Genomic DNA, 10,783 nt, shown 5'->3' with positions numbered 1-10,783 from the left:
TGTTTCTCTCTCTCTCTCGTCGTTCGGTATGCTTTGATTCTACTATCCTCCCTTTGTTTCTACAAAACTTTATTTAAAAAAAAAACGAAGATAGCTACAAGAGCAATCAATCAATGGCGTCTCAGCATTGCACGGGACCCTGGGCGAGTACCAAAAGGGACACGAATATTTGTACGATGGACTAAAGGTGTCGAAAGATTCTCTTTGTGGTGGGGCTCCAATCTCTTTCTTTCTTTTCCCCTCTAAGCCTTAATCTCTCTCTTATTCTCTATCTCTTCCCCCCTTTCTATCTCATTCCTTCGCTCTATCTCTTTTCTCTCTCTCTCTCTATTTCTCTCCTTTTCCCTCTCTTTGACCCACTCTCTCCCTCCCTCTTTCTCTCTCTATTTCTCTCTCTCTCTCTCGTTGTAGTCTTCACCTGGTATGCTTTTCGCGCCATTTGTCACGTGAGCCATTTGTCGATAAACTCTTTGTCCAGTGAACTAATTATTGTTTTCAAAGAATTGTCATTGAATCAGGCATGGGAGCTCCAGTTGGACACGTTCACAGACCACGGGGACCGCCACTCCAGCCACGTGTCTCTGATGACGGCCCCATTTGTGGAACGGCGTGTCGGACTTTTTGGACTGGGACTGGGGTGTGTGTGTGTGTGTCAGGTGTACCTTTCATTCTCAACATGGAGAGTAAAAGGAGAGTAAAAAAAACATAAACAAAACACATAACAAAAACAAAACAAAAAAACGGACAGAAGCGAGGCTCACTACCCGATGTTCGCTTATCTGCTTCCACTAACATTTCTACCGAGGCGCCACCTTCAAGGGGATCTGGAATTAACTCGGTGTCATTGAACCAGCTGTCTCTGCACCATTTGTCGTGGCGCCTTTATTGACCTCAACCTATCCCTTGGTTTGTTAGCCCGTTGGGGCACCACTCATGATCGGTCAAGCGTCTTCCTCCTTCCATCTCTGTCCTTTGCTTTGTATAAAATCTCTTCCAAAGACAGGCACGTCCATTCTTTTTGTTGTTTTCTAATCGCTTTCTCTGTCTGCCATATTTTTTTTTTACAGTGGTAGCAGGCCTTTATTAAACGATTATAATGTCTTGAATTACTTCCCTTATTTCCGACCCAGTGCAGTCTTGCCAATGTTGGCATTATTTTGACGAGAAACTCGTGCGCTAATGGACACACGCGATGGCTGTGTTGAAGCACGGAGATACTTTTGGGCTGTATGACACGTTGCGGGGTTGACTGCAGATGCTTGGTACTAGATTGACACGTGATATGACGTAATTATTTTCCTTTTTTGAGGAACGTTTGTTAATATGTATGATAACTTTATTGATCCAATCGAATGGAAATTCAGTTTGACTACAATTGACACTCTCAGCGCAACTCCTGTACAATAACAATATAGATGCACGATATAGATGCACATACGAACAACATTCACACACGAAAAACACATACACACTCATAACCAGCGCTTTATAAATAGACTTCTATGAATTCTCGATGACGGAATGTTTTGTTTTATGTTGGTCATCCAGGCCAAGTCCAGGGTCTATTATTACTGAATGTTTTAATTTTCTTCGTTGATAAATTATAGTTTCCACAGAACTGGATGTACGAATTAACAGTTGTGGTAAGTTCATCTGTCTGGGCAGTTGTTTACAAACATGTCCCAATCTGTTTGCTCCAGGCAACTTTGTGGCTGTAAAACAGCGTCGTCAGACCATGACTGAATGGACTGTACTTAGGGTTTTTTTGTTTTTAAAACCGATTTGTACACGGGTGTAAGTGTGGTCCGACTCTCCGAGGGGAAATAACGATCGAGATGTGTAGGCCATTTTTATGTTGCTATAACAAATGTCCAAGGTTTTATCGTGCCTTGTGGGACAATTAACATATTGACTATGTGTTGGCAAGTGTTGAGCTAACGAAAGATGATTGAAATCTCCCATAACTAGTCGGACAGCATCAGAACTTTTTGTCCCAATTATATGTACACTGTTTAGTACCGGGTATATGTTTTGCTGCTTTCTCTGTATTGGCTGTGGGTTTTATATACCCAAGTATGACGTAAAATTGTGTAAACTCTCTCTGCAGGTAGTATAGCCTGAGATTGTTACATAGTAGTTCAATATCGGTCGTGCACACTTTAGTTTTGATTGAGATATTGAGATATAAGATAATATAAGGTTGCGCAACAAGATCCACTTTATTTAGAATCTTATAATGGTAAGCTAGGAAGATTGATTTATGTGTTAAGTTATGGACCTTGTTGATGTCCAAGGGCTGAGCCAAAGGCTCTTCGAGCTCTAAGTTTGAAAAAAAAACCTGTTTGGACGCCAAAAAAAAAACCCTGTGAGAACACAGTTCTGTTTGAGAGAGACCCGAGTCAATGCATATGTAAAGCATTGCTGTTTCCAATGCCTTTGGCCCCCGACGCATGCTTGGCTGCACATGGCCGAAGGCCGATGACACCGGGAGCCTTCGTCATTTTCCTTCGTTATACCAAGCTAACCGTGGGAGACTCACCATTTATGTAACGGTCCCTTTGATGAACAGCGCATATATGTGTGACAGGTTTGTGGGGACTTTTTTTTACAACCCCGCCCGTTCAAGAGGTGGACTCTCGTCTACCCGTGGGCATCCCCACAGGAGTTATGTTTCGCCATTCATTTAGCCTAGCTACCCCCTCAAGTAGCCGTTTCCACCCAGGTGCCACGATGAGGCAGAACAGCGTACCCGGGAAATTATGGACCTAGATTTAGTCTAGAATCTAGACTTGAAAAACGGTGTGGGGATATTATAGATCTAATTGTTATAACAATAAGCTACATATTAGAAATTTAGTTTTCGTTTTTTCAACACCGGGAAATATAGATCTATTTGAATATGAAATTTTTACAATTTATTGTAGTAGCGGTATCGTAATATTATTGGGTTGGAAAGATTCCATGTCTCTTGCAAAGCAACACCAAGTATGCAACGACATCTCCAACCATTAATAACCTTGACCTTGTGCTAGTACACGTAGGGAAAAGAATAAGGCCACCAGACGTCTGCACACCCACGCGACAACTCTTGCTTCCTGTCATGTCTGAGTGTCAAGTTTTACTGTCGTCGCTAAGGGTGGGGGAGTTAGAATATCTAATCAGAGACAACATAACAAGTTTATAATAAATGTCTTTAAAAACATAGATTAAAAAAATCGGCTCATAATTTATGGCTGTGTACCAATCAATGATTGTAAATAGCCTACTAGGTAATGTACCAATCAATATCTTTCTTATCTTATCTAATACAGTCGTTGCTTCAAAAAAGAGGATGATTACACAATTGTAGGTAATCAGTAGTGTAGCAATGAATCAGTGTTGGTAATTAACAATATACCAGTCAGTGATTGTAGGTAAAAGATTATTTGATTTGGAATAGTTTATTTTGATTTGATTTGGAATAGTTTATTTTGGGAAAGGGGGCGATATGGTATGACCATTACTTTTCTTTTGACGGTACGCACCGCTACGGCGTACCGGCACCTTTTTCAATGTGGGCCAAAAATTGCTTTTCTTGTATTTTAACGTTTATTATTAATTTATAAATAGTTAAAAGTAAGGCAATCCATCACTGAGTGCCGGCATCTAGTTTCTTTTTACAAAAATAAAAAGCACTGGGTAAGACCATTAACTTATTGGCACGAGTCGCCGTGGTCTATATTAAATCACGATGTTTTGCACTGAGCCGACTTCTGCACTGATCGCGAAGGACCCGCTCGGGAAAGACCGTGAACTCCGTGTCATATCACGTTGGCTGTGGAAAGACAGCCTTATGAACTCTCCGTGACTTACGCCTTCTTCGATGTAGCGCAACCAGAAAAAAAAAATCTCAAGCATAGAAGATTACTTCATAGACGGTTGTGATGGTAGACTGGCAGACGTCTGTGGCGCGGGAAAACCTGTAAGACTAAGACGGAACTGTTCGATGGGTCAGTCGAACTGGACACTTCGTAACAGTATAAATGTCAGTTGGTCGACACAGGGGAACGTGGGTGGGTGCACTATGAGCTACAACCCCAGCTCCACTTTGTTTTATCCGCTCTAAAAACTCCTAAAGGGGGGGGGGATAAATACCTGTTTGGTGAAGCACTTGGCTTCCTATGGTTCTCAGCAAGAATTTCTGACGACTGGTATTTTTAATTTCGTGATAATTATGACGCCTGTGTCTACACAACTCTAATGGGTACCTGGCATTAATGGGGCGGGGTAAAGGAGGTTGGTCGTTGTGCTGGCCACATGGAACTATCGTTAAGCGTTGGCTTTTTAAACAGACAGGGCCGGATTAAAATGCGTCCAGGCCCCGGGGCAGGATTTTGTCCCATACACTTTTTCGAAAAGCTTTAAAAAGACTTATATGATTATTATAAATAACAATACCGGTACTTAAATCCGGAGCTACATTTACATATTATTATTATTATTAAAGACTCATGAGCATGAAACCAGCGGCCACTAGTTAATCACGACAATGTTGCCAACCGACTTAAGATTGTCGTGGCAAAAATACAAATAGAATGTTTGACCAAAAAAAAAAAGTTCAGACCCGTCATAATTCGGTAATATTTTTCTTTTTTTATAGAGGCTATAGCCCGGCATGATCTCACTTAAATCCGGCCCTGAAAACAATGGCCTTTACATCATCTGACCTACAAATGGTGAGGTCTGAAAAGATACTTTTTATAATACCGGTACTAAAAACAAGGGAGACAAAGCATGTTTGCTTTCATTGAGTAGTTCCACAAATTCAGTTTTTTTTTAAAAAAGTCTAATTATGCTTTCTAACGATTTTCTACATGTTTTACTTTTGTTCATTTCCCCATTATTATAACATGTAGTTGATACAAGTTTAGACCTGACCCTGAATTCTGAGATCCAGCTAGGCGCCCACAATCTCGCGGACTTTAAACCAGTCGTGAAGACCGACCTCCGTCTCTATTTCGTAGGTGTTGACTCGCACCCTCTTTTTTTCAACACATACAAATGAAGAGATGGGGCGAGAATGGATAAGTATTGCCCTATTGCAACAGTGGGCATCTGTTCATTAACAGCACATCAATCTCTGGTCAGGTGTGTTGTGGGGTCACGGAGGTCACGGTTGTGGCAGCGAGCAGTGAGAAAAGGTTACATCATACGAGATCACCAGCTGCTTGCTTCATAGTAACTTTATACATACTCATCTCTTTGCCTTTGATTCCGAAGATTGTGTGACTAAAGATGAATGCCCCATTTAACGTGGCAAAGCAGACCCAATTGCGACCTGCATATTTTGCCACAACTTATGCATAAAAAGCAGGTTCTCTGAGGCCTACGTTCTTTTTTTTTTCGTCGACTGCGCCTGTCTTATCTGATGAATTACAGACGTTACTTCAAAGGAAAATTGCGGCCTTTGAGAATCCAGTTATCTAGTTAATTAGTGATTTAGTATTTTCCAAGTCATTGCTTTTCCTGGCTGATTCAGACAACCCATTCCATGCTCTAATAGCACCATTGAAGAAGGAGCACTTGTACACATTTGTCCTAGCACGTGGAACAAGTAATGTGCTTTACCCTGCTGTCTTTCTGAGTATTTTATTTTGTTTTCAGAAAACTTTCAGACAAGATAATTTTTATTGATCCAATCAAATGGAAATTGTTTGTCTAGAACTGTCTTTGTCTTTGACCACCTCAAGTAACTACTGTAACAATAACAATATAGATGCAAATGCGAACACCATTCACACACGGAACACATACACCCTAACAACCAGCGCTTTAGAAGTTAGACTTCTATAGACTTCACAACCAGCGTTTTATAAATTAGACTTCTATTGACTTCACAACCAGCGTTTTAAAAGTTAGACTTGTATGGACTTCTCGATGAAGACAGATGACCTTTCGTGTTTGTAAATTATGGTACAGCTAGTGTCATGTAGTATTGCTACTTTACTTTTTAACCTTCTGAGTGATTTTGATCATTGTGCTACTCTAATCAAATGTATTCTTTTCTGGCAGTTGTTTTTCTCTGTCGCCTCGATCAAAATGGCGCCTCATTTGATCTTTATAGCGCATGGGGGAGGGGGGGGTCTCTGTTACGCCATCCTTCATTACGCTTGGTTTAAAGATCGCATTTGGCATGCAATCATTCCAATACACAATACTCATATATAATAGAATAATTTTGGGATTAATTTCCAATTGAATGACTAATACGTGATGTAGATTTAGCAAATTTTATAACTAAGTGCTTTTAAAATTAATTCCATTAGGAAAAATAAGAGTTTAGATTTCAACAATTCCCGAAATTCGCAAAGTAAGCCTACTTGAATTGTATCTAGTGATCTTTATCTTCGCACATTTTAAGAATTTTTAATTGAAGTAGAGCGAGAGAGAGTGTGTGTGTGTATCTATGATGCAGATATTCTGCCCTATGACAAAGTTCGTTGGTTATAGAGAGAGTGTGTGTCTATGATGCAGATATTCTGCCCTTTGACAAAGTTCGTTGGTTATAGAGAGAGTATGTGTCTATGATGCAGATATTCTGCCCTATGACAAAGTTCGTTGGTTATAGAGAGAGTGTGTGTCTATGATGCAGATATTCTGCCCTATGACAAAGTTCGTTGGTTATAGAGAGAAACATTTTAAGCTTCAATTTTAACCGATAAAAAAAAATCATCTTATTATTCACTATTCACTGTGCAGAGATAACGAACGATCTGTAGATGACAGCTCTTTTATTTTTATTACGAACATGTAATGCTAATTTAAAAAAGATCAACAACGTCATAAACATAGTCAATATTTGATGGAATGGTTATTAATTATTTACGATGGGGGATTATTTACGAGGATGGTAGTGCGGTATGCGCGCTGGACTGTCGTTCGCGATGGTCCCGGGTTCAAACCCAGCTCGCTCCCCTCTCCCGTCGTCCTGAGGACGGTTTGGACTAGGAAGTAAATTATCTTCAACTCTGAATGAACATCCGAAACATGTAAAACATTTTACAAACAAACATAATAATTTAGTGAAAAAAAAAAGGACATGTTATTACGCAATCCTTTGTGTAATCTAACCATCGAATTTGTCGGCACATCTGGGAAGCGTGGTCGAGAGACTAAGAACGCTTGAACTTAAATTTGCTTGGCCACCTATAAAAGGGGCTCGAGGTTCGACACCCGACTCGAGCAGTTAACAAACAAAAAATGTAGGCTCAAGGCCATTACAAACATTAACAGGAGAGCTAAAATGACACAAACTAATCTAAATAAAAAGTTTTAAACAGATATGTCTTATTAATGTTCTTCTTGAATTTAGTGTAGCATGTCTGTCTGAGATCAATGGGGAGTGAGTTCCAAACCTTTGGTCCGTGCACAGAAATTGCCCGCAGACCGTAGCTTGTGAGGAAGTTATAGTTCTAACATGTGTTGCCTATAAGTAAATCCGGCCCTGGTATAATACTAAGTTTAATTTGATGTAGGCCCCCCAACCTAAGACAAAGGTAACGGTAGTCGCGAGATTGTACTTTAAATCCTAATTATTTCAAATAAAAGTGTCTCCAGGGCTACTAACTCTGATCAAACTTCAATTTTGTATTGTTTATATTGCTCTCTTTTGGATGACGAGTTTGCCGACCACTGGTTAGTATATTGTGTGTATGTGTATTGAGGGGTCACGGGTCAGAGTAATTTAAGCGATCTATTGTGTCATAGCAACTAAACATCGAAGTGTGGGTCTATCTAGTTCCGGATGTAACAAATGCACATGTCTCGGATAAACTGGCCAATCCCAATCTATTAGACCTAATCTCGGTCAAGTTTTGACACAGAAGCCTATTGGTCACGTGCGGTCGAAGTGAATAGAGCTCAGTGTGTTGCCAGCATTCAAATGAAATGGGACTCTCCTATGAGGCTAATCCTATCTATTGCCTACCTCGTTATGTCCCTTGTGTCTAATCTTCGGTTCCAGGTTTGTTTGCAGTGTCTTCTAGATCTAATTTAAATTTAGTAATGCCATCTTATTATCTAGTCAATATTTACTTGCTTTGGCAACTAACTCTTAATCAACTTTATGAATGGTAATTCTGTCAAAGATTTTATAACATGATTAATTTATGTCTAGATTCTAGAGATGTATAGGCTATAGACTTTAATATAGATATAGACTATTCACTCATATAGGGAATATTGGTCTTTTAGATAAAGTAAATTTGCTTACATCACGATAACCGGCTCATCTGTATCTAGATCTAGAGACTCTTAGAATCTAGGAAGTCTAGATAGATCTAGATCTAATCTAGATTGAGATTCTAGTGGTCTATAAGCCTAGATCTACATATTTATTACTATATATTTCTAGGCTAAAGATCTCTATATATAGTATATATATATATATATATAATCTGAGCATGCTATAGGCATGAAAGTAGCGCTATATAAAAGCTATAATATATTATATGGAGGCACGGTGGCTGAGCAGTAAAGCGCTTGGCTTCTGAACCTGGGGTCCCGGGTTCGAATCCCGGTGAAGGCTGGGATTTTTCTATCAGGATCCTTGGGCGCCTCTGAGTCCACCCAGCTCTAATGGGTACCTGACATTAGTTGGGGAAAAGTAAAGGCGGTTGTTCGTTGTGCTGGCCACATGACACCCTCGTTAACCGTAGGCCACAGAATCAGATGACCTTTACATCATCTGCCCTATAGACCACAAGGTCTGAAAGGGGAACTTTACTTTAATATATAAAGTAGAGAGAGAGAGAATTCTAGATCTAGTAAACATCTAACTACTGTTGTGTTATTGTTACCTGTATCAAATGTATCCTAGGCCTGGTCTTACTTTGTACTTATCATATTTGCGAAAAGAAAATGCTGCCTTAATAACATAACTAGTTACTTAGTTTAAATTTTAGGTCTTAAGTTGTTCATTTGTGTCAAAATATGCATTGACAACTTGGTCTGCATAGCCATGTGAAAAACTGCAGGCCTACTCATCCATAATCTTTGTATTAAAGATGGTGTCACTCATCCATAATCTTTGTATTAAAGATGGTGTCACTCATCCATAATCTTTGTATTAAAGATGGTGTCACTCATCCATAATCTTTGTTTTAAAGATGGTGTCACTCATCCATAATCTTTGTATTAAAGATGGTTTCACTCATTCATAATCTTTGTATTAAAGACTGTTTGCTTATCCATAACCTTCACAGTCCTTTGTATTAAAGATGGTGCCTTATTATTCTAGAAATATAACTTAGATCTAGTGGGAAGCGTGGTCGAGAGGCTAAGTGCGCTTGAACTTGGCTTGTCTTGGCTACCTAGAAGGGGGCTCGAGGTTCGACACCCGACTCGGGCAGAGTTGCGTTTACTGAGCGCCTAAAGGCAGCACGGAAAACCAATTCCTGGATACCCCCTCCCCCCCACTGGTCCACAAATAAGATTGGACCAAAGCGCTCTGAGCATGCTATAGGCATGAAAGTAGCGCTATATAAAAGCTATAATAATAGTGTTTAAAAAATTTAGCAACCAATTATATTTTAAACAGGAGTGTTGTAATAAATAGTTTTTAACTTTTTTTTTCAGATCAAAACACAGATCTCTTCTTTGTAATATAAAAAGGGAACATCATACAGATTGCCAGAAATTATTACCTCTGAGAAGCAGACAGTAAATAAAAAGGCTAAAAAAAATTGGTGTATCAAGGACGCTGGCATTCTTTAAGGCAAGAAGTCATTGACAAAGGTAGAATTTAACAATTTTGAATTTAATGTCATTGTGTCATAAAATTTTCTTAATAAGCAAGGGCAAGCTATTAAACCACTGATTTAGCAAAGCAAATATCTGTAAGTTTCATTCTTTTTTTTTTTTTGTGTTGCTTTATCTTTTGTGTTATTGCATGCAAATTGAGCATGTTTTTAATTGAAATTATTTAATTATGTTAATTAATAACTCATTTAGCTTCATATAGTTTTTATAGATCTATTTTTAATAGTTAAGTTGAAATTTTATCTTCAAAAAAACTTAACAACTCTGATTTCATAGTCCAATGTTTTATATATTCATTATCATAATTAAATTTTGGAACATTTTCAGATCAATGTCTAGTTAACAGATGATTAGAACCATCACTTGTGAGGAACTGGTCAGAAGTTAAAACATGTGTAAAGTGTTATGCTACAAAGTGTTATTTAAGGCAAGTAATCCATTCATTGTGATTTAGGCATTTTTCATTTAATTTCATTCTTACATTTGAAGTATGCTAATTAGGAACAGGAAAGCTGTGGAACTACTGATCTAGCAAGTTTTTTTTTGTTTTTTTTAATGTTTCAGTTATATTCTGTTGTTGTTTTTTTTTTTGCATGCAATTTGAGAATATATTTTCAATGTTTATATAACATTTAAAGAATAATTTTCGGATTTTATAGAACATTTTGTAATTAAAAATATATGCATAACAATGGTTGAATTTCATAATGCTTGATGTGCATCTCGAAATAATGAATTCAAACTTTTTTTTTGTTAGCAGCCAAAGTTTCAACACAAGCTTGATATCACATTAAAAATGTTCAGATCGAGATATTAAGGTGTACAGCCTTGTGAGCGAAGTGAAGGACAGTTGACAGATTGTGTGTGGTGCCCCAGCAGTTCAACAAAGGAACAGGTGAGGGTGTTGTGATGGAAACTAGTGAAGATAAGATGATCAAGTTTTTTTTTTTCCAAAGACATTGTTTCAAATGCTATAATTTATGTA

At 38.4% G+C, this 10,783-nt stretch overlaps 1 long non-coding RNA gene across 3 annotated transcripts; it reads left to right on the top strand.

Annotated features, from left to right (window-relative positions):
• The first annotated feature begins 1,479 nt into the window (after positions 1-1,479).
• LOC129927288 (uncharacterized) lies at positions 1,480-10,229 on the top strand. Of its 3 annotated transcripts, none has more exons than XR_008778948.1 (3): positions 1,480-1,643; positions 9,616-9,774; positions 10,126-10,223. It is a non-coding gene; the product is annotated as an uncharacterized LOC129927288 (long non-coding RNA). The 3 variants fall into 3 exon arrangements; XR_008778949.1 differs by lacking the exon at positions 1,480-1,643 and adding an exon at positions 3,138-3,269; XR_008778947.1 differs by lacking the exon at positions 1,480-1,643 and adding an exon at positions 7,623-8,002 and having other exon boundaries at positions 10,126-10,229.
• The last annotated feature ends 554 nt before the right edge of the window (positions 10,230-10,783 follow it).

Source organism: Biomphalaria glabrata, chromosome 7 (genome assembly GCF_947242115.1).
Source record: "Biomphalaria glabrata chromosome 7, xgBioGlab47.1, whole genome shotgun sequence".
Taxonomy (NCBI): Eukaryota; Metazoa; Mollusca; class Gastropoda; family Planorbidae; genus Biomphalaria; species Biomphalaria glabrata.
Note: the sequence above shows the minus strand (reverse complement) of the source record. Positions and strands in the feature narration are given on the sequence as shown.